Source organism: Cupressus sempervirens, chromosome 4, assembly GCF_028749045.1.
Source record: "Cupressus sempervirens isolate cs-2001-9-10 chromosome 4, ASM2874904v1, whole genome shotgun sequence".
NCBI lineage: Eukaryota > Viridiplantae > Streptophyta > Pinopsida > Cupressales > Cupressaceae > Cupressus > Cupressus sempervirens.
In genome coordinates, this window is record NC_143121.1 from 240,187,927 (window position 1) to 240,214,700 (window position 26,774).

Genomic DNA, 26,774 nt, shown 5'->3' on the forward strand with positions numbered 1-26,774 from the left:
AGAAATTTTGAAGACATGGGAAATTTTGAAGGTCCAAAACTCTGTGGAGTTGTAAAAATTCTCAAACTTGCAAAAAATGATGGAAATGTAGAAGATCTTGAGGTTCATGAGATTTTTTAATCAGGAAGTCATAAAGAAGAAGATACCAATGCTTCCTATTGTGATATTGATCCCTCATTGAATAATGATAATATACCTCCCTAAAAACAAGATATGTCATTAGAATAGATGAATAGAGTGCTTAATCCAGTCTTGAGCTTGACTAAGTAAATGTTTATTTGTTGATATTCTACACATATATCAAACCATGCAATAGTCAAGTCATGTAGAATCCATCCCTTTGGGTTCCATTCAGAAGTATGTTGTCTTGATTTCTTGTTAGCTTGGGTGATTGCAATGGAGGGTGAGTCTAATTTTAAACATGATTCTTTGATATATGAGGGAAAAACACCTTGATTAATGATATTAATGAACATTTTAATTCAAAATGAAGGTTGATGATTGATTTTTCTAGTACCAATGAGCTTAAAGGTGGCGATTCATGGTTTAAGGCTAATGATGGTGATAATAAGGACCATAAAAACAATTTTCTATCTTTTGGGGCTTGTTTTGATAGCTATATTACATCGGTGATGCTACTACTTCCATGTGCACATGGATTTGTGTACCATGAAATAAGAGCACTAGAAGGAGAAATTACAATGTGTGTGTACCCCTATGGTGGGTGACTCGTTAGATTAGGTGATATCTTTCTATTATCCCTCTGAGTTTGATGATTTTCAATTTGAATATGATGTTTAAGGTAAGAGAACTTGTTTGTGGATTAATCATGACCATGGAGAGTTACCACAACTTCTAATTTTATGTGATTTGTATATAGAATTTGAACCAAGATTGTCCAAATTTTACTTTTCTAAGTACAAATAAAAGTCATCATTTTTTAAAACTATATGGTTTCGGTTATTACTATTGCACAAATTTAGAAATCTACTGACAACCATCCCACATTCTTTTTATTCATATTTTTAGTATATATGTTTTGGTTTTTATTTATTTATTTTCTGTCATTTTAGTTAATTGTTATTTTTCTTTGTGTCAATTCTATTTGTTTGGGTTTTTACAATCTTTTTGCTTCTTTTTCTTTTTCTTTTTTTTTTGAGTCAAGGAATCACTATGTTTTGTGGAGGTTATTCCCAATATGTGGTCCATCCCAACTAGTCTTGACTTTAGGGAAGAATTATTTCTTTGTCAAAGCATTCTGATGATTTTATTTCTTGTATCAACTGAAAATAGGTGTTTATTGTAGTTGTAGAGGAATTCTATTCTTAAAATTAGAATCACATATTGATTGCTCTCAACACTTTACATACTAAAATTTTGATTAACTAGGTGTTTTACAAACCTAAGTTGATAGTAGCAAGGGATAATTGAAAACTTGTCAGTTCTAACAAAGGATTTCTTCAAAAGACTACTAAGATCACTATTTGGCATGAGAGTTTCCTAAAATTACATCAAAAGGGGAACACAAGAGTTATCGACTAAAGTGTGGGTCTAGAAAACAACACCAATGCCTTGGCCACATAGTCTAAGTGTGGTTAGGGTAGAAAATAAAGAAAATAAGATCACAAAACTATTACATCTAAAGATTCCAAACCATTGTAAAAATTAATCCAATATATAGGGATATGCACTCCAAAATGGCTATCCTATTCTATGAAAATTCTCCAAGGAAGAATCAAGTGGAAACAGATGAGTTCTGTGAAAAAAGTTAAAGAAGATTATGAACTACTAAAAAGGAAAGAATTGATAACTCACCAAGAGCCCGCATAATGGATTCTTTCTTTTGGTCTAATAGTGATGGACAAATAGGTTTATGAGGATTCCTAATGAATGGAATGTTCAAGATAAAAAAACATCCAAGTTGCTAGATACTCATGATAGACTAAACCTCGAGATGTTAAAGGAAATTGATACACTAAACACACACTAAGCTAGAAAATTTAAGATCCCGAGGTTTCAACTTCCAAAGAACTTGAAAATTGCTTGAAATATTTAAAATCAAGTTGTCACTTCACAATGTTATAAGAATGATTGATAATGAATAAACACCATTGTTATTTCTTCTTTTTTGGGGGTTATTTGTTGTGGTTCCAAACACACGCCCCATTTTCAACTTCAGAAATGGAGACCCCCTTTGTTTTGGCTCACAAAAGCTTATTCATCATAATAGGGTATCTTCCAAGTGTTGAAAATATAATAGCAATAACTAAGAAGGGAGGGGTGAATCAATTACAACAACAACAAAAATCTCAAGTCCCTTAGATGTTAGTACAAAATAACTTCTAAAAATTGAACTCTGTTGAAGCTTGGTGAACACATAGAAAATGTTGTAACTCGATAAACATTGAAAATTCTCAGAAAATACTTAACATGAAAATATTAAGATATTATCTATGTTTACTATTATATTAGCTTCAAGTGCAAACATATAAGAGAAATATCATGAACACATTTGACACCAAGATTTAACTTGGAAACCCAATTTGAGAAAAATCACCAATTGCAACTAGTTATTGTTTTTCACTCTTCTAAAGTGAGACCCATTAGGATCCAACCCTATTAAAGGTTACAAAACACATTGTTAGGTGTGACCCTATTAGAGGATTTAATCACCCTGTTAGGAGTGGCCTTATAGAGGCCTTTGAACAATTCAATAGAAATGTCACCTTGTTAGAGGATTTACAAATAGCTATTAAGACAACTCTATTAAGATATTTAGATCATTGCTACAATGGTTAGAGAGTAACAATGAGATGAACTGATTTGGATGCAACTAAATTGTTGATTACAAATCTCAATTCTGGCTTGTATACTTGATCCTTCTTGATCAAATGTGTCTTTTCAACTTCTTAAGATTATTTTGCTTATCCTTCTAATTTTCTTCCTTTAAAAATCATTTAATCTTCAATTATCTTCATGCATTTTCACATTTTCAATTCTCAACTTGACCTTGTATTTATATCTTTCATATTCTCAAGTTGGATAGAATATAGCTTAGTACAATTAATATTCATCTTCTCAGATGGCTAGAACCAATAGATAAATCAATTGAACTTAATATGCCAAAACAAGAAAATCCTTTGTTAGCCAACCCTACTCGGTAGACACTAACTTAGAAATGATTTTCTTATGTTAACCAAGTGAACTCAGTTAACACTGCATATTCACAAATTTCCTTTCATAATCGAGTGAGCTTGATTAACACTGGTTCCACCCAACATTTCTTTCATTAACTGAGTGAGCTCGATTAACACTCAACTTTTGCAAGCCTTTTCTTTGGCACCCGAGTGAACTTGGTAGATACTATCTTCTAAACTAGGCAAACTTTGGAATGCTCAGTAGACACAAAAAATTATCTTCCATGTCTGAGTGAGCTTGGCATATACTAACTAGTGATGATATGACATTTTGTGTAACATCAAAGACAACACATAATTAATCAATTGTTCCAACAATATCCCTCTTTGGCATTGATGGCAACACAACATTGTTGGAAATAGAGATGGAGTAACTGAGAGGGGAGGGGTGAATCAGTTACCACAAAAATAAATCCACAGATCCTTAGATGTCTTAAAATATAGCTGCTAAAAATCTCATAAATAAATCTGAAACTTGATAGATGTTATGATAACTTATTTAGCATTTAAAGAAATAACATGCATGCATAAAGAAATAACATGAACATAAGAGACACTAGATTTAATGTAGAAACCCAATTTGGAAAAAACACCAAGTAACTAGTTACCAATTTTCACTCTTCTAAAGTGAGCCCTATTAGGAGCCAGCCCTGTTAAAGGTTACAAAACACACTATTAGGTGTGACCCTATTAGAGGATTTGATCACCTTATTAGAAGTGGCCTTATCAGAGGTCTTTAAAACAATTCAACTAAATTGTCACCTTGTTAGAGGAAATACAAAATGGTTGTCAAACCAACTCTATTAAGAGATTTTGAATCACTGTTACAATGATTAGAAAGAAACAATGAAGTGATCTGAAATATATGCAACTTATCTTTGCTAAATACAGATCTCTGTTCTACTTCACTAAATACTCACTGATCGAATGCAACTTTGTAACTTCATAGGGATGTCTAATTCTTCCTCAACATTTGCTCATATATTTTCTTATTCATACATTCATACTTTTATGCATCCATACACTTCTACATTTTTTGAATTCACAACTTGACCTTTCATATATACCTTACAGATTGTCAAGTCGGCTCAATCAACTGAAAACCATAAATCAGTCAGCTCCATAAAATAATTAAACTTAATTCTTTAGAACAATAAAGTTCTTCACTGCCCAACCTAGCTCGGTTACCACTGCTCAGAATGGTTTCCCTAGTGTTAACCAAATGGAGCTTGGTAAACATTGCAAACCTTGCAACTTCCTTCGGAGACCAAGTTAACTCGTTAAATACTGACCTTCCTATGTTTACCGAGTGAGCTCAGTAAAAGCTAATTTTTCTTTCCTTACCAAGTGAGCTCGGTAAAAGCTAACTTTCCTTCACTTACCGAGTGAGCTGGGTAGAAGCTAATTTTTCTTCGCTTACTGAGTGAGCTCGATAAATGCTAACTTTTCTTCACTTACCAAGTGAGCTCAGTAAAATCTAACTTTCCTTTTCTTACCGAGTGAGCTCGGTAAAAGCTAACTTATTATGTAATGTTCAGGAATGCTTAATAGTCACTATAAATTTCTTTGCTAACCATCTGAGCTCGGTAGACTCTGTCTGATGGCTGATATGATATTTGTGTAACATCAAAGACAATACACAATTAACAATTGTATCCAACAACAACATGTCATAATACAATGAAATTTTTAAAGCAAGAATAAAGTAAGGAATTATCCTTAGTTTTATTCTAATTCTCATCCATGAGAACTCCCTCTATAAGTGTGAACTCTTTATTCCTTCAATTTCTCCCTCTATTAGAAAACTTTTGTCTACTACAACTTCTTCTCCCAAGTTCATTCTCCCTTTTTTTCACATCTCTTTTTCTTTTTGTTTAGAAAATTTTAATGAGATATGACAACAAACTTCTCCCTCTTTGATATCTCATGCCAAAGACAATATTTGGTGAATATTAATGTACCTCAAGTACTAATTCATTTTCAATATGCCTTTGTCAATGCTACACCAACTAATTGATTTTCAACATGCTTTGGTTGATGCATCACTAAACTTTATTTAGTGAGCTTCAAATAGGAGAATGAAGCATAGCTTACCTCTTAGATAGAAAAATGCATCCTTAGGTAATGGTTTGGTGAATATATCTAAAAAAATTTCTTCTGTATTCACATATTCCAACCTTACTTCTTTATCTTGTACCAATTCTCTTAAGAAATGATATTTTATAGCAATGTGTTTTTTTTCAATATGCATCACTAGATTCTTTTATATATTGATTGCACTAGTATTATCACAGTATATAACTACTATATCCTTGATCTCTATCTTCATACCTATCAATAGTTGTTTGAACCAAACAATATTAGAACAATTGACTATTGCTACCACATATTTTGCCCTTGTTGTGGACTACAAGATACAATTTTTTTTCTTGCTTGTCCAAGACACTAGTCTTTAACCAAGAAAGAATGCTCCACCATTGGTGTTTTTTATGTTATCAATACTTCCTACCCAATCAGCATCTATGAATACTTTTAAATCTCGGTTTCCTCATATTATGTACCATAAACCATATTCTTCAATACATTTCAGATATCTCATGATTCTTTTGACTACCATCATGTGATTTTCTTTGGGATTTGTTGAGAATCTTACCACCATATTGATTGTTAATGCAATATCAGGTCTTATATGCACTACATACTACAATTTTAAAATCATTGATATGTATGTAGTATGATCTACCTCTTTGGAATCATCATTTTTGGAAAGTTTATGTCTAGTAGAAATAGGGGTTCCAACTAGTCTTAAATCTTTCATTCCAAATTTTGTTAGTATCTCCTTGATATATTTAGATTGAGTAATGTAGATACCACCTTTCTTCTTTTGGATTTGCAATACAACAAATAATTTTATCTCTCCTAACATAGACATTTCAAATTCTTTACTCATTTCTTCAAAATATGCCTTGCATAAGTCATCATTTCCAATGAATAAAGTATCATCAAAAAATATTTCTACCAATACAATCTTTTTTTCTAGTCCTTCTTTGATATGCAAAGTACTATTATCATTTGTTCTTTGAAAACCAATCTATAACAAGTAGTTATGGAGTCTTTCACACCAAGCTCTTGGAGCATTCTTGAGACCATATAATGCCTTATGTAATTTGAAAACCATGTCTCTTTTGCTAGGACCTACAAAACCTTCAGGTTGTTCAATGTAGACTTCCTCATCAAGAATTCCATTCAAAAATGTAGATTTTACATCCATTTGATAAACTCTAAACCCTTTGTGAGCTACATAGGCTAGTAAAGTTCTAACACCTTCTAATCTTGCAATAGGAGAAAAAATTTCACCATAATCAATACCTTCTTCTTGAGAATAGCCTTTACATACCAACCTTGCTTTATTTCTGGAAACTTTTCCATTTTCATCTAGCTTATTTTTGAATACCCACTTAGTGTCAATTATATTTTTGTCCTTGGGTCTAGGAACAAGAGTTCAAGTTTCATTCTTCTCATTCTATTTTATTTCCTCATTCATTGCTCCAATAAAAATTTCATTATCCAAAGCATCTTTCACATTTCTAGATTCAAATTCAGCAAGTAAACATTTACCTTTTCGTTTGTTTCTGATCCTTGTTCCATATGATTTGTCTCCAATGATCTGATCAAGTGCATGATGCCTTCTAACATATCATGCTAACATAGATTCTTTGGATTTGGATTTTTTTTAATTGATTTCTTCATGAACTTTAGTATTAAGCTCAGGTCCTACTATCTGTGAGTTGGGTCCATCAGACTCAGTTTTCTCTAGTAATAGCTTGGTCGCCTCTAATTACGATGTGGGTCCTTCATACTGAGACTCGGGTTGCATTGTCTACAACTTAGTAGCTATTGGAGATTTTAGGGACTTAGGAGATCAATCTTCTTGTCTATCAAATAAATTTTTCAGGGTATTAGGTTCATAGTAAAAAAATCTTTTATAATCCTCAGTCTCCTTTTTGTTTTCTTCTTCATTCATTTCTACAAACTCATCAATTCTCACATGTGCACTTTCTATGATTTAATAAGTAGACAAATTCAAATATTTATAAGATTTACTTCTACAAGAATACCCTAGGAATATGTCATCATCACCTTTGACATCAAATTTACCTCTAGATTCTTTCAAAATATAACAGTTGCTTCCAAATACTTTCAAGTAACTTACATTAGGTTTGTAGCCATACCATAGTTCATAAGGAGTTTGATTTGAGTCTTTCTTCAACTGTACTCTATCAAAGTATCTACAATAGTGCTAGTTGCTTCCTTCCAATATCTGATTGCAAAATTCTTTTCCATTATTAGTATTCTTGAATAATCCATGATGGATCTATTCCTTCTTTCAGCTATACCATTCTGTTGAGCTGTATCAAGGGTTGATACTTGTCTTTTAATTCCTTTTTCAATGAAAAATTCATTGAATTCATTGGAAATGAATTCACCACCTCTGACTGATCTCAAACATTTCAACTTCTTTCTAGTTTCTTTTCCTACTCTTGCTAGATACCACTTGAATTTTTGAAAAGCTTCTAACTTTTTTTAGATACATTACAATCATCATTCTAGAATAGTCATCAACAAAGAGAATGGAAAACTTATCTCCACTATACTCTCTATTCCAATAGGTTCACATAAGTCTGTATGCACAAGCTCTAAGACTTCTTCAAAATGATAGTTTTTGCTTTTGAAACTATTTTTTCCCATCTTACCAATTTGATAGTTTTTGCATAGACCCATATCAAGTTTCCTCAAGCTAGGAATACCTCTTACTCTTTTTTTTTTGCTTATGTTAACTAGATTATCAATATTTACATGACATAATATTTTTTGTCATAACCATCTTTCTTCTACTCAAGAAATAAAATGTGAACTTTTGCTAAGATCTAGATAGAAAAGGTTACCTTTTATTTGTTTGCCAAATCTAACCAAATTTTCTTTTCCATCTAGTAGTTTGGCCTTCCCATTCATAAATTCTACCTTGAATCCAATGTTATTCAACCATGCCACACTTAGTAGATTATGCTTTAGTCCTTCAACCCAATAAGCATTATCACATATAAGTTCATTAGTCAATGAAATATATTATTTTCCTTTTATTCAACAAGGTTCATTGTTTCCAAATCTCACACTACCACCATCATAATATTCCATGTGGTCAAACTTCATTTTTTCTCCATTCATATTATGGGAGTAGCCACTATCAATAATCCATGTATCATTTTTCCTAACATTAGAGATAACTTCCATTTCATCTCCATCATCAGATTCATCTTTTATAGCAATATATACCATTTCATCCTCATTATTGTCAAAATCTTTAGCCATAAGACAAGACTTCTTACCTTTTTCCTTGTATTCCTTGTAGTTTTTGAATTCCTTCTTGCCTTTGTACTTATTTCTTTTCTTTTAATACTTGTTTTCTCTATTTGGGCATCTTGCAACAATGTGACCAATTTCTTCACAAGAAAAGCATATCAAAGGAATCTTACCTTTGTACTTTCCTTTGCCTTTGGAATATTTCTTTTCAAGTAGGGTTTCAAAAACTTAAAAATCACTCTTTGAACTTTCTATTGAAGTTAATGAATGATCAACACCACAACTCCCAAGAATCACCTACATGCAAACACCTATCATAGAAGAGAGGGGCAAAAAGTTATGGAGGTAGGAATTGCCAAATCCATAGATGAGACATTCTTGATGAGCCAAAAAAAAATTTCTATAATCAAAATTGAATGAATTGATGTACAAATACACTAGGAGTTCTTGTATATAAAGGCCTCTAGAATGCTTCTAGAATGAGCTAGAGAGAGCTAGGAGATAAGCATGATAACTAAGCACACATCCATGAAAACTGGATTTCCCTCCATATAGATGAGAGGATAAGTATGACAAGGCATATCTTTTGTAGTGATGATGTAGACACCATGTACTAAAATAAAGTGCTAACTCCTATGTTGTCAAGAATACAACACATGAGAGTACACAAACTCTTAGGTAAAAAACTAATAATTAATGCATTTATCTAAGTAAAATTAAGTAAAGTGTAAATAATAATAATTTATACTAACACCCTCCCTTAAGTGCAACTTAGGGAAATGTACTTAAGCTCACAAAAGCTATGATGAAATGCATAATAGGTCTCGGCAACTAGGCCATGTTAGGTACCCATGTACAAATGCAATGAAATGCAATACAATCTCTGTAAACTAGAAACAATAGAGAAAACCCAATGGGAAAAACCCTACTCCAAAAAGAGATAGTTGAAAACCTAGTGAAAGACTGAAGAAGCCTCCAACTAGAGGAATGTCCCAGGAAATAGGAACAAAAAGAAGATCATGAAGAACATCACTAAAGCATGAAGAAGCTACAAACTTTGTCAAAAAGAAATTGTTGATCTATAGAACCTCCACTAAAAATAGAAGGTTGCAACTAAAGTAGGAATGCCAACAAGAGTTTCTATATAGTAGATGATCCATCTCACTGAAATGCATAGGTGCCCAACCACTACAATTCCCTAGTATATAGGATCAAATAATGAATTCATAGCTCACTCTAATGAACCAAGGAAGCATTAGAAACAATAGAAGAAACCCCCCCCCCCCCCCCCCCCCTAATGTAGAGAGGGTGAGGTGATAGGAAACTAAGAAAGTGGGTCAAAATTCTTCTGTAGAAAGAACCAAGAACATCGAGAGTAAGGAAGAGGTACAAACACCTATAAAGGCACATGTCACTAATACATCATGGGGCTAATGTCATGGAAGGTACACTCACTTGACAAAGGAAGACGGCACAAAAAAGGCATACAACTATCCCCCTAGCACTTTATAATGTAATGCAAATACAATAAAGCACAATGATGAAAAAGATCGTGAAAAGTAAGGAGTGGGACTTTATCTCAATGTGTTTGCATAAATATTCTTACAAATGATACCAAAAATGATCAAAAAGGCATATGACTAATAAAAAAGATAGTACAAGTTATTACAAATCGTCTGAAGCAAAGAAATCAATCCCTAGACCTAAAACAACTAGGATATCTACCAAAATGCAAAAATGCAGAAGACTAAATAGAATGTGCCCGAAGCAGAATCTAGAAAAATAACTAGCATCACTGGAAAGAGCTTAGAAAGAGCTTTTCAATGATATAAAGAATTACCAAATTATAAATTGAATGCTCAAGATATTCCTGCTAGAGTGCAAAACTGTACCCCTAACCTTGACAATAGAAAAAGCTATCAAAAATGCATCAAAATTGAAAACTAATTGTGCCTCTATCTATACCTCTCTTCACTTTTTTTCTCATATCTTGGGCATATAGACTCCATTTTTTACAAATGATATATCATTAGAAAGTTGGTTTCGAGCAATGATCAACCCCACAGCTCCTAAGAATCACTTGCATGCAAACACCTATCACAGAAGAGAGGGGGGAAAGCTATGGAGGCAAGAATTGTCAATCAATAGATGAGACATTCTTGATGAGCAAAAAATAAATTTCTATAATCAAAATTGGATGAATTGATGTATTTAAAGGCATCTAGAATGCTTCTCAAATGAGCTAGAAAGAGCTAAAAGATAAGAATGAAAACTAAGAACACGTCCATGAAAAGTTGATTATCCTCCATGTAGATGAGAGGATAAGTATGACAAGGTGTATCTCATGTAGGGATGATGTAGACACCATGTGCTAAAATAAAGTGCTAACTCCTACGTTGTTAATAATACAACATGTGAGAGTATGAAAACTCCTAAGTGAAAAACTAATAAATAATGCATTTATCTAAGTAAACTTAAGTAAAGTGTAAATAATAATAATTTACACTAACACTTTCTTCTTCTTCTTCACTTCTTGATTGATTGACCTTTGATTTCTTACTATTTTTCTTGAGTGAGAGTTTAGCTTCAGATGCAAACTCAATACATTTCAAACTAGGAACATAGTTGTCATAGTTATCCAACTCAATTGTTGTCAATCTTCCAACAAGACCATCCAAAGTTATATGGCTATCAAATCACATCTCATTTCTTAAATAGAAGACACTCTAATTGCATAGATAGGAAGAAGGGTTCTAAGCACCTTGCTCACAACTATTTTGTCATCAATGTCTCCTCCAGATGCTTTGATTACGCTCACACTTGCTTTGATTTTTTCCACATATTTTGCAATGTTTTCATCTTCTCTAATTTTCATCTGATCAAATTGTCCTTTGAGACTTTTTTCTTTAGCTCTTCTTACATTATCATATCATCCATAGATGTCTTTCAATTCTACCCATATCTCATAGGCTGAAGTACAGTCTTTGACTTCATCAAATTCAACATAATTAAGAGCAGATGCAATTTAAATCATTATGATGTTATGATTTCTCTATTCAGCAATATCTTTAATTGATAATGTTCTAGTAGGAGTATTGTATTTAGTAGCAAGATGCTTAAACTTGAATCACTGATAGTTTTTAGATGTAACCTCATAAGTCCTTCCCATCCTATAAAATTATCTCAGTTCAACTTGAGAATCTCTCTTCTGTAAGACATCCTAATATTTAGCTTGGGTCTATGATACCTTTTCTACAAGCACCAAAAGCTCTATTACCAATTGTTTTTAATATAATAGGAGTAACTAAGATGGGAGGGGTGAATCAATTAATACAAAAATAAATCACAAATCCCTTAGATGTTAGTACAAAATAACTTATGAAAACTAAACTCTAGTGAAGCTTGACAAATAGACAAAAAATGTTGTAACTCAATAAACACTAAAAATTCTTGGAAAATACTTAACATGTAAATCTTTAGATATTATCTTTGTTTACTATTATATTAGCTTTAAGTAAAAACATATAAGAGAAATAACATGAACACATGTGACTCCAATATTTAATGTGGAAACCCAATTTGGAATAAACCACCAATTGCAACTAGTTACTATTTTTCACTCTTATGAAGTGAGCTCTATTAGGAGCCAACCCTATTAACGTTACAAAACACACTATTAGGTGTGACCCTATTAGAGGATTTAATCAACCTACTAGGAGTGGCCTTGTTAGAGGTCTTTGAAAAATTCGATAGAAATGTCACCTTGCTAGAGGATTTACAAAAAGTTGTTAAGCCAACTCTGTTAAGAGATTTAGATCATTTCAACAATGGTTAGAGAGTAACAATGAGATGACCTAATTTGGATACAATTGACTTTCTGATTGCAGATCTCAATTCTAGCTTGTATACTTTATCCTTCTTGATCTAATGCACGTCTTTTCAGCTTCTTATTGATTTTGTTCCTTTTAGCATCATTTAATCTTCAATTATCTTCCATACATTTTCACACTTTTAATTCTCAACTTGACCTTATATTTATATCTTTCATGTTGTCAAGTTGGCTAGAATATAACTTAGAATAATTAATATTCATCTTATTAGCTGGATAGAACCAACAAATAAATCAATTAAACTTAATATGCCAAAATAAGAAAATCCTTTGTTAGCCAACCTTGCTTGGTAGACACTAACTCAGAAATGATTTTCGTGTCTTAATCAAGTGAACTTGGTTAAGACTGCATATTCACAGAGTTCCTTTCATAACTGAATGATCTTGGTTAGCACTAGTTCCACCCAACATTTCCTTCATTAACCAAGTGAGCTCGGTTAACACTCAACTTCTGCAAGCCTTTTTTTTTATTCCCAAGTGAACTCAGTAGATACTATCTTCTGAACTAAGCAAACTCTAGAATGCTCAGTAGACATAGAAAACTATCTTCAATGCCTGAGTGAGCTTGGCATACACTAATTGGTGATGATATTAAATTTTGTGTAACATCAAAAGTAATACACAATTAATCAATTGTTCCAACACCAAGGTGGCTCAAGGAGTGGAAATTTTGTAGCTTGGGTTTATGAGTCTAGTTAGCTAGCATCATTTTTTTAATCCCCTAACACTATATTGATATTTATCTATTGTGTAGCTCACCATGGAATACGCATTATCCATAGCACAAAATAATTACCATAGTATTGCATGTGCATTTTCAAAACAAGCGCCTTGAGATTTTAGATAGAAGAAGAAGGAGTTCAAGTCTATGACAATCTTGGGCTATCAAGAGGGTATAAATCATCAAAAATATAAAAATAAGTACACTAGAGTGCTCCCCAGCCTCATTTAAGAAAAACCCAAAAACTATTTTCAAAATTGAGAACTTTGATTTTTTGGTGAATTGGGCACCTTGCAAATATTCCCTGAAGGTGCACAGGTGCACAATTTGAAGATTTGGTGATTGAATTATCTTTAGAAGGTGCACATGTGTAAAAGTGCACAATTTTACAAGTATTGAAGAACAAAATGCATAATGCACAAATAGACCTAAATCATCAAAAAGATCAAAATAAGTACACTAGAGTGCTCCGAAACCTTGTTTGAGAAAAACCTAGAAACTCTTTTTAAAATTGAGAACTTCATTTTTTTAATAAATTGAGCACCTTCTACAATTCCCTAAAGTTATGCAGGTGTGCAAGTGTGCATTTGCATAGGTTGACAATTTGAAGATTTTGTGAATGAATTGTCTCTAAAGGTGTGCAAATGTACATATCTAAAAAAGCTAGAGGCCCTCTAAGGTCCTAAACATTACCATGGCTTCTTAGTCTTCTACAATAGTTAAGATCACACTCAAACTCATGACTTTCAAGTTCCAAGGAATACCCACGAAGTCACACTTCATGATTTCTATAAGAAAATGAGAGAAAAGTATGAAGTTTTAGACTTATTAGAAACTGAAGAAATCACTTCTGTTGTCCAAAAGTTCAAATGGAAACATCCACATGTCATTTTGGTATGAAGGGGAAGAAAACCCAAATGCTAGGAATCAAGTTTTGAGACTTTTAAATTTTTTAAATTTTTTGGTCATGTCACCAAATTGTATAGGTGCATAGGTGCACAAGTGTGAAGGTGCAGAGGTGCACTTTTTTTAGAGGTGTGCTAATAGTTTTGAAGAAGAAGTGGTGCACTAAAATTTAACTATCAGTTCCTATATAGAGCCTTCCAAGCATCGAAAATGCATTTTGATGGTAGTTCAACTCCTAGAAACACCTAGAGAAGGTTGAGCTTCCATTTTTAGAGCTCTTAGGGACTTCCAAATCATCTTGTAGCTTCCCTCTTCTTATCTTTGCAATTTTTTATTCTTTTGTGTCATGTAAAGACTCATGCACTCATTAATTTATTTAAACAAGGGTGGAGACCTAATTAGCACCATTTAGAGAGTCAATTTGTATATAATTAGATTTGTTTGATTAGTTTTAGCATGAGTTTTTATTTTAAGAGCTGTCACACCCAACCCAAAAGAAGGCTATGATTTCTTATAAATACATGGATGTAATATGTACTCCAAGTTGTTATTTGGATACAATAATATATGTTATTGGTGCTCTTATTCTGAGTATAGTTATTCTTTCCAGAGTGTATTTTTTTTGTGAATACATTTTTATGAATAATAATGGAGCCAATGGTTTTATTATGTTGATATGATTGTGTGACCTTTTAGTTCTGGTATTTTCCTTGTGTTAACGAATTCCACTAACATACCGAGTTGGAGAAAAGATCATCTATTGTTCCTATGTAGCTTCTTGTCTCACATGTGTGCACTTTTTGTGGCCTTGGGATTTGATGAGAAGTGATTATCTTTCATTTATTATTGAGTTCCCATCAACAATTACATTAGTGAAGTTGAGGAAGTGTTTCTCCTAATTTCATTAGTTTCCTACCCAATTTTTTCAACAATTTAACTCATAAACATGTTGTTATGGTGGTTTATTTTTGTTAGGAATTTCCCTTTCAAGTTATTTTAACTTTAATCTCTCATTATCTTTTTTTTAATTTTATTTCTAACACTTGGCTAAAATTGGAATTCATATAGTTGCATCGATAAATTGAATTCATCATAAAACAAAAAATACCAAAAATATATCTCTTTTGTAATTACTTTTTCAAAATTAGATAAAACATCTTATCTGAAAATTGGTTGGAATTAGCAAAGGCCTCCTCGTGAAAATACACATTTATCTTCAATTGAGTGGATCTCAGTAGGTTGCAAGATCACCCGAAACCTTCGAGTTGATCCTCAATTAGCTTTTCAAGATAGGAGTTCAAAAGGATTCATGTCATTTAGCATTGTGAAAAATGATAGCTCACAATGTACTATGTGTCTTCTCATAACTCCTTTTTCTTTTCTTCCAATAATCTCATTAGGAAGGTTATTGTTCGTCACTTTTTTGTTAGGTGTAGGTGTTACTATTTGAACTCTTACTTCTTCTCTAGGTTCATATCTTGCTTCTTCCCTTTGTTTAACAACTTTAACATCATTTTGCAAATCATTCTTAGTCTCAAAGAAAACTTCAACATAATCTAACATTCTCTCTTTAACTCTAAACTTTTCGTCCACTTTTGCATTTTGGCACTCAATAATAGTTTTAGTTCTTTCATTAAAATATCTATAATCTTTTCTTTTCAATAAATAACCAAGGAACACATCTTCATCTCTTCTTGTATCAAACTTACAAATATCATCATCTTTCTTTATGTAGCACTTACTTTCAAAAATTATAAAACACTTTACTAAGGGTGCATGTCCAAACCATAATTTATAGGGAGTTTTGTTTTTACCTTTTCTAATATATACTCTTTTTATTACATATAGTGAATGGTATTGACTACTTCTCTCTAAAATTCCTTTGATACATCATTCTCAAACATCATGGCTTTCACTGCTTCTATTATGGAACCTTTTCCTCTTGCAATAATCTCATTTTTCTCAAGAGTCTTTGGTGTTGATAATTGTCTCTTTATGTCATTCACTTCACAAAATTTGTTAAACACATTCAATGTAAATTTTCCACCTCTATCTAATCTTAAACATTTAAATTTTACTCCATATTCATTCTCAACTCTATTCTTAAATAGCTTAAACTATTTGAATGCTTTAGACTTTTCTTTATTAAACACTACCCACATCATGCTAGTGAAATCATCAACAAAGATAATGAAATACCTTTCACCATAGAATCCTCTTGTTCTAGTAGGACAACTCAGATCTATATGAACAATCTCCAATTTTATTGTAGTAAAGAACTTCTTTTAGGAAAGGAAACTTTCTTCTACTTATCCATTACACATTATTTGCACACAACATTAGTAGGCTTCACAATTTTAGGTAAATCTATGACAAAAAATGTACTACTAGCCTTTGCATTATTATCCAAGTTTATATCAAAAAATATTCTATGAAATAACCAATTGTTATCCACCTTTACAACCAAAGAAGTCATCTATGTAGGGTTCAAATGAAATACATTACCTCTGTATATATTAGTACCAATCAACTTACCATATTTATACTTGATAATGCATGTCTTCTATGTGCTTTATAACTAATATCCTTTATGAACCAAATATTCTATGCTCAATATGTTATTCTTTAATCCATAAACAAAATAAAATTCATCAGTATTTGTCTTTCCATCAAAAATAATAGATCATATTCCCTTGATCTGACAAGTCACATTATTACCAACTCTAACAATCCCTCCATCATGATTACTAAAATTAACAAACTTATTCATGTTACTAGTCATATGATGTGACCAGCCACTATCTATGATCCAATTAGCTTTCTTTTTAACCCACAAAACTAGGTCTTTCTCTTCTTTGACTTCTTTTTCTGGATTTTCTTCTTTTATAGTTGCAAATCCTAACTCATCATCACTTTCACTTCGAAGTATTTCATCTGACTCATCAACTTCATTTGCATAGAAACAATCTCTAGGCCTTTTAGGCTTGAAATTATTATTAAACTTTTTCTCTCTTTTAGGACACCTAGAAGCATAATGACCAAATTCATTCCAAGTATTACTTTTTCTACTTTCAATCTTCCAAGAAGAGTCTCTTTGGTAAACTTCTTAGTACAAGGTATTACTTACTCAATCATCTATGTTGTATGTCTGAATGGTGGACTCAAATTTTCAATATCTTCCATATAATCTCATCTTCATCTTTATATGCATTGCAAGACTTAATTCCTACCATAATTTTTTATATTCTACCAATATAGCTTCTTACAAACTCATCTTCCATTATTTTAGCACTTGAAACAAACATATCCAATTTTGTAGTCTGATTCTTTTAGCATGCTTATCGCTTTCAAAAGTAGATTCCAATGTTGTCCAAATTTTATGAGATATTTTAAAGGATTTTACCTAACTATATTCATTTTTAGGAAGAGATGACAATAACTCTTATCTGACAAGCATATTACACATGAACATATCACCTTCAAATCCATTGCATTCTTCAAGTTTTCTTTCTTTCACAAATTTCTTTCCATTCTTTTTTCATCATACAATATCTTGGACCCATACATAGAAAATGAATTTTCATCTTCTCTTTTTAGTTATTATAGTTAACTCCATCAAACTTACAAATTTATTTTCTAAAATGACCTGCCATTGATCTCCTTAATTTGTTAAGTTTTTCCTTCAAGGACTAGATGCTCTGATACCAATTATTAGAAAGTAAAGTCCACCAAGATAACTGGGGGGAGGAATCAGTTATCTAATTCTTAAAACATTTATCAACTATATTAATCCTTAACCATGTGAACAATACAACTAGTAACCATACACATACACAATAAAACCATATATGTTAATTAGGGAAACCCTCGATCAAAGGGAAAATCTTGTTGAGATGGTAACCATAAAATAATCTACTAATATAAAAGTTCTTTGCAAGATGATGGACTCTATTAGAAGGAAATGAAGTACATTTAGTACATGACAATCTCTATTAGGAGACATTCAACCCTTGTTAGGATATTCCAACCCTATTAGGAGTTGTAGAAGGTAGATGGATCCAGAGTCCAAACTGCTTCAGGGGAAAGACCACCAAACTCACTGTCTAACTGGTCTCTATATTATTGCTTGAAAAATAATAGAAATAAAATAACTCAAACTCCTCTATCCTCTTGAATAGGCCAAACCTCTACTTATCTCAATACCAGATTAACAACTTCACATCACTCTAATCCCTATAATTTCATATTCACATTTACCAAATTTTCATATCGCTTAAATAATTTTTACTTTACTTATATTGCACATACTTGATCACAAGGAAAATAACCCTCCTTTATGATGTAGGCGCACCTCATTACTAAATCATTTCAAAGGTCCAAGATTCTCCATATATTTTAAATGGTCAATTTTAATAATTTAGGATTATGTCTTAGTGGATAGAATTAGGTGTTTTATTAAATAAATGTTATAGTTTTAGTCAGATATGTTAGAGAGTTAGAGAAAAGGGTTAATGATGTTAGTGTCAGTTTTAGAAAGGATAAAATTAGTAATAGAAATTCCATGTGGTCAATAATTAAAGAGAATCCCATCGAATACTGGTGACAAATAATAGGCAGTTACAAGAATATCCATGATTGCTGCATGGTATTGATGATTCCTATTCTCAGCAGTTACAAGAATATCCATGATTGCTGCATGGTATTGATGATTCCTATTCTTAGTAGTTACAAGAATATCCATGATTGCTGCATGGTATTGATGGTAAAATGTCTTTCAGATTCCTATTCTTAGATGGAAAAGAAAACGTTTTTATTACTACTGGACAGCAAGGCCAGTCAGACTTTGGTTATTAAAAAGCCAATATTTTATGTAAAAAATGATTCAAACTTGGGGAGGAATGGGAAGTTTTATGTCTCCTTTGGTCTCCTATGTTTTTTTCCAAGATTATGGTTCTACTATTATGCTTCATATATTTCTCATGGCAATCAGTTTAGGGAATAACAATTGCAAGAAAATGTACTCTGATGCGAGGTCAATATCTCAGGTTTGAACCATTGGATTTCTCTCAAATTTTTATATGTTGTTTGAAAATTAGTTATGCCAAATATCAATGATTAGATTGAATAAATCTTTTCTGCTTCGAAAGTTATTCATGTCTGAGTGCAGGTCTATCCGAAGGCAGCAAGAAGATATTTTGGGGGATTTTATTTTCAAAGTTTTATTTATTGAATCTAATTTTAGTGTGTGATCCTGAAGGTTGTAGATGCCCCTTGAAGAAACTCAGTTGAGTGACTGATTCCTCCTGAGTTTTCCAAGGTGTGGCTCTGCATCACTTTATACCATATTCTCAAAATAATTCTTTGAGTCAATCTCGAGACTTTCCTAATTAATCAAAATAGGACCACATTAAGATTTTACAAAAGAGTACATCTTTTGACAATTACAAACTAATATTAGCTCACAATAGATATAACTTCTCACATGTGTGACCTTTAAGCTTGCGCACTCACTAATGTCATCATCAAACCATCTACTATCAATGTCTAAATTTTCCCATCATGGTTCTATCCCTATTAAAGATACAATCCAAACTTTAGAAATTGCTTCTCTGGTATTATGTTTGTAAAATTTCCTCTTTAATTCTTGAGTAAATCTCACATGTCTATGCCTTTCTACACACACAATTTTCCACTTTATCAGGACACAATGTAGAATGTATTCTTAACTACACTTAAGTTCATATTCACTACATAGTCTATATGACCTCATTCTTTATCATCTACTTTGCCAGTCTTTATAGAAATAATACTATGTTGACATCAATGATAAACATAGTCATGAATGCAATATGTCAATCTCTTTAATTTCTCTATAAATTCTTAAGATACTCCCCCAAAGGAATACCATTAGCATTCATGCTAACAAATAAATAGTGCTCTTCTACCACTGGACTAATATAATCTCACAATCAACTACTCAAATGTATGTTGGGGTGTAATCCCAAGCATACCTCTCAAGTAGTCAAATATGTCCTTCACCATTTTTTTTTGGAAATATGTCTTTCATCTTCTCTAATACTTGATGTGTGTGTGTGTGTGTGTTTTGTTTTGAATCGAACACTCAATTCTTTGATATACTCGTTGAACTTTTTTTATCACAATGTATGATAATAGGCTTTGTAAACTTAATCTTAATGTCTTCCAATATTTGTTTCATCCAAATAATCTAATTAAAATTGTTTGTTGTGGCTATATAGTTCTTCTACTATAATTTTTGAAATGCTACTTTTTTCTCATTTATCCCAAAAACTAATCTTACCCCCAAGAAGAATGCTCCACTACTAGTGTTCTTTTTTCCATCTATATTTCCTACCCAATCCACATCATTATATGTACACAAAGAAAAATCATTTTATCTATCATACCATAGTCCATAATCAATTCTACCCTTCAAATATCTAAAAATTCTCTTTGTTGTTGCATAATATGTCTCTCTAGGATTTTCCTAAAAATATTTCCACAATTCCAACTATGCTAGCTATATTAGGTATAGTGTGTGTCTAATATTGTAATCAACCATGTAATGCCCCACCCGGAGATCCTTGTTACCCAGAGATCCTTGGAAACAAGGATTCAAATCAAGCCAAGATATTTTTTTTTACAAGTATGAATGCACAAGACAACATCATACAGGGATCACAAAGATCGCAATGGAAGACATCAACACAATCCCAACAACCAACGAATCTCCAAACGCCACTACCAAACTGACACACACAAACAAAGCCAACAAAGACAATGCACATGATGAGGGCACAAGAAACAACCACTCATCAACAAAACACCAAGCTGGGGTAAAATGCAGAATCCCAAAATTTGGCTAAGCCTGAAATCCTGAAGCCCTAAAAATTGGCCAAGTCTAGATTTCTGAAGCCCTGAAATTTCCTAGAATCCATAACTTATCTCCGAGAGGTCTGAAACCTATCTCAAACGATTTTTTGCATATATTAAAATATATCTTAAGTATAAGGTGATCAACTTATACTTGAACGATATATTTTAATCCCCTAGGACATCTATTTTGAACCAGGAAGGTGTAAAAACCAAAAGGGTGTCCAAAACAAACTTCTAAACTTTCATCCGACAAGCCTAGATAGCCCCTGTTTCTTGCATGAGAAAGAAAACTAGTCTCGAGTTTCATGCAAGATCTTTCACCGCTTTGCGCGAGAAAGGGCGCACTTCGCGTGAGGATTCCATACGTGCCGCGCAAAGATTTACATTCTCGCATGGGAAGTGTATTCTTTCACATGAGGAAGAAATAGTCTCGTGCGAGGAAACAAATCAGCGCAACACAAAACACAAACAAAAAGCTAAAAAAACAAGGAAACCTCCACACCGAGGAGTACCGAATCCACATAAATCGAGGAATGAACACTCAAGAGCACTAATAGCAAGGAAAGAGGAACATCTAACCATCTAAAACATAAAAGCAAAGCACATGCTGAAATAAACATCACAATGAACAAAAAAATACATTTCAGAACTAAACAACCAAATAAGTGTGTGGTTCCCCCCAACCGTCAATAGCATCATAAGACCATCGTGGGTCCTAGCCATCCCCCGCGCGTAACATCCCAAGCCATCGACCAAATCGTCGGTATTGTTGTAATAGGGACATCACTACTAAAAACATGCAACAATATGAGCACAAAGAAATCTAACATGCTAGTGATAACGCATAAGATAATCCTACAGTAGATAACATCACCTATCACATGCTAAACAGCAGTAAGCAACAGATATACTACTAAAGAAAATCACATCATCTAATCATATGCTAAACATCATAATAAGGGAATGTGCCAAATAAAATAACATCATCTAAACATGATATACAAGCATCCCAATGAAAGCATAAATCACAAGAAAGCATACTCTGGAACCCGAAGTACCAAGTGAAGACATCCAGCAACGGTCGCACTAGGACAAAGATCATCTCTATACATCGATCCCTAGCAGTGGTGAAGGTAGCTACACCTCCCAACCACGTGGCACCCATAGGTCCACACCCGCTATGCTGATGGAGATAAAGATCCAACCACAAACACACAAAAAACACAACATCCATGGCTAACACTCATGCCAAACAGTATGATGGCTGCAACCAAGAACCTAAGATAATGCAAGGAGTACAGGTCCTAGTCAGACACTCAATAGGCTACTATGTAGGGACTAACATCTGGAGAGTCACTTGGCATCAAAAAGCCCAAGATAGGACTTGCGCAGATTCAACATCTCTCAACGAAAAGGCTCTTGCATCCCAAACCTTTTTGTTATCTTAAGTTTTATTACCAGTCACACATTTTATTTAATTTTCACTTAATTAAAGCTTCCTTCGCCAACCCTCTAGGCACAATGATCACTAGGCTATGAGGTAGAAGCCCCCTCCATATGCTACCCTACCCTACCCATGCTCATCCTACGACAAGTGCCCGTGGGTATGCATACTCCCATCCCAACCCCAATGATCATAACTTCTGGCAAATCCACAGAAGATCGAGCCTCACAAGTCACCCAACAATTGTACGTGCACGTACTCATGTGTGGTGCACCACCATCACAAAGATCATAACACAAGGATAGGAATGAGAACACAGTGCAAAATAAACACCCAACCGAAAGCAACTCAAGAGGACGAATTTTACACAAATCCCAAAGCCAAAAAAAACCATACATCATTAAATCACTCAATCGACCTCAATCTGAGAGTGTGGATTCTACACAAATCCCAATGATGCAACAAGACCAAACATCATGAAATCACTCAACCGGCCTCAATCTGAGAGTATGGATTCTATAAGAATCCTAGCATTCATGAAACAAAAGCAAAGGTCCAAAAAAAAACCATAGCAAGTATAAAATCACTCAACCGAACACAACGTCAGGAGTACGGATGCAACACGCATCCCAATGCAACATAAAAGTGCAAAAGTGATCTGACTGATATCCAAATGGATCATCAAGGTCCACGACCCACATTGTGCCAAGAAACTTGAGAAAATAGGGTGGCACGCAAAATGAGGTTAAAACCCCAAAAATTTGAAAAACTACAAAATTAAAACCCATTTGGCCTTTGGGTTCAAAAACCCCAAAAATCCAAAAATAAATGAAATCGGACATCGTATGCAAAAATGGCCAGCATAACAGCGTGAAATCCCAAACCCTCATCCCAAAAAATAGGAAAATGTTCATACCCGCCCAACCGGGTAGAACTAACATACAAAAACAGAGGGGAACACTAGTTCTCAGCCTCCAAACAAATAGCTACCAAAAACAGAAGCAGAAACAGAGTAGAAACAATAAAACAGGAAAGCCCTACCTCACAGCCAAAAGGGCAAAACGGAAATCTGAACCATAAAATAAATATCCTGCAGAAGTAGTTGAAAATCGCGGCAATCCAAGGTTTCTCCGAGCTGGATCCAATGAGCCCAACCTCGCGACAATCCCATGCCCGTAGCTCCCACAATGAACAAAATAGTAAATTTTCATGAAGAGAATTTTGGGTTTTACTCTCTAACTTTCCAATTTGAAAGTGAGAAGTGAAGAATTAAATTCCTCTTTGGATACTTATTCACTTTTTGGGTGAATAATCAATTAGGGCATTTAACCAGCCAACCTAGTTAAACCCTGAATCCACCCAAATGAAAATAGGCTATTCCTATAAATAGGAATTCATCTATGGCAAAGCTGCCATAAATTAAAATAAAACAATTAAAAAGCTCGAAAACCCAAAAACACATAAATCTCCTTAATAACTTTCGCGACAATGCGAACCTCTAAATGCACAGACACGCTTACTGGTCTAATCACATAATGCAAATGAGTTCAGATTTAACAATCATCGAAAGGTTTAAATTAAACATTTTAATAAAGGATACGTCAACCATATAAGGACGACATTGGTAAACTATGAATGGTTGAATCACTAACTCCATGTGCCACTGCCAGGAATATAAATCCTGCATACTAAACAATACGATCAAGTGCAATTGCATATAATAACATAGTCAAAGTAATAAATGCATTAAATCACCTAATTTAGCCATTTAATTAATTATATTAAAATAATCTATTTACATCACTCACATGTGCAAAAGGCATAGCAACGCAGGAATGAAGTAAATAACCATAGCATTAAATCCATCATATAGCGAAATCAGAGGTATGTCCAAATACCAGATAACTAGATATCACCATAAAACACACTGTCATCTCAAAATAGCATCATCATGCAATATGATTAACTGAACAACATAGTATTCTAATATCTATGATACTGGAATCAAAGAGTAACATTTGACCCTTAGGTCATCTCAAATGTAAAACATCACATAAGAACAGATATCTCTCAGATCAAAATAAAACAAGGTAAATGTCTGCAGCACATAACCAAATAATCCAACAAGAACAATCCATTCTAATTACTTAAGTATTTAATAATGATTGATTACTCTGCATTGAAAGGACATATAAAACACATAAGAAAACACAGTCATAAACATGACTAACCACTGCTACATGAACCTAGTCTCGTGTAGCATGTTAATAGAACATAGCGCAATCTCTGCACACATCTCAAGGTAATCACGAAACAACCTCATGATACCACATCGATCTTGGCAACCACTGGCACAAACCTCAGTGAACCAAAAATCACATCATAAGCTCAAAGATCAGTCAAAAGCATAATCAACGCAATTGATAACGAAACATAAATCCAAACACCTCAACGGTGTAGACCACTCAGGGTCACAATGATGATCCATCACAACAAAAGATCAGCAAGGGTGCATCCATCAGGACAACTTACAAAATTCAAATGGGAGAGGCACTACAAACCAATCATATATCTTTACTATTTCTGTTCAATAGTAGGGGATTCCTCTTTTCTAGACAATTTTCATCCTATAATCATCAATGTTCCAATAGATTTAAAACTTTGCAAACCAAATCTCTTCAAGAATTCATTAAGATACTTAGCTTGTGATATGGAAATGCCATGTTGCTCTAAATAATCTACAATCCCAAGAAGTAGTTCATCTCACCAATTATACTCATCTCAAATTCCTTCTTCATTTCCTATAAAAATTCTTCACTTCATCTTTACCTCCAAAAATAATGTTATTCACAAATACTATAACAATTAGTAATAGTTTATCACTCTTTCTTAGATACAAGTTACTATTAGCACTACCTTTCACAAATCCTAATTTTGTCAAATAATTATCTAATACTTCATACCAGGCTCTAGGTGCTTGTTCTAGTCTATACAATGCCTTCCTCGATCTATAAACCATATACTCTTCATTTGGCACATGAAAACCATAAGAATGTTCAATAAATACCACTTCTTCTAGTTCACAATTTAGAAAAGATGATTTGACATCTATTGGATAGACTATAAAGTTCTTGTTAGCTACAGATGCAAAAAATATACTTACTACCTCTAACCTAGAAACAGGTGCAAAAGTTTCTTCAAAGTCAATGCCTTCTATTTGTGATTAACCTTTACATACCAATATTGCATTGATTCTTACAACCTCACCTTGTTCATTCATCTTGTTTCTAAATGCCCATTTAGTTCCACTAGCATTCTTATCCTTAAGTGTAGGAACCAATTCCCATGTTATTTTCTTCTCAATCTACTCTAGTTCTTCTTTCATAGCTTAAATTCAATGATAATCTTTACAAGTTTCATCAACATTTTTAGGTTAAAATTGAGAAGTTAAAACATAGTTCTTCTTGTACCTTGTTACTTTTCATGTCTCTTTTGTCTTTACTTCCAATGATCTCTTCAGTAGGTGTAATGCCTACCCCTAGTTTACTTTTCATGTTGTTTTATTAAATACTTTAGGCCATTTTTATGATTATATTTTATAATTAGTGGTACTTGGTTACCAAATTTGATTGGATGTTATTTTAGACTCAGTTTATTTATTTGATGAGCTACTTAATACTCAATTATTTCATGTATTCATGATTAGTCTTTCAATATGATATATGTATATTCATATAGTGATTTTAGTTATTCCATGATGATTAGTTAGATGGATGTCTTATATGTAGTTTCTATAATTACATACCCCATACTTTTGTATGTATGGTGTACTTGTATGTTTTAGTTTATATTTGGTGTTTCTGATGTGGTTAAAGGAGGGAGTCGTAGTCACCGGCTAGTCAGGATCTACACAATGCACCACTTCCCACCATTGCTTGTCTAGTTTAGATTATATGTGTATGTACATGCTTGGATATTATGTAGATTGTAGGTACCGAGCATTAACTTCCCTGAATTGTTAGGATGAGCATGTCCTATCACAGTATATCAATAATAAAAGAGGGGAGATAATTCTTGAGTCTAGATCCTAAAACCCTAAACCAATTTTCCTAGAAAGTAGGATAAGTATTTGAGTTGTCTACTTGTCTGAATTCATCAAGTGACATGAATTAGTAATTGAGTAGGACATGGTACGAGAGAGAGAGAGAGAGAGAGAGAGAGAGAGAGAGAGAGGACCCCTAAACTAATATACCGATGATTTTGATGGCCCCTAAAGGTTTGATATTTATATTTTCTTTTTTTGAAATTTAATTTATTAAATTTTTTAATTAATAAAAAAAATTAATATAGTTTGTTTCAATT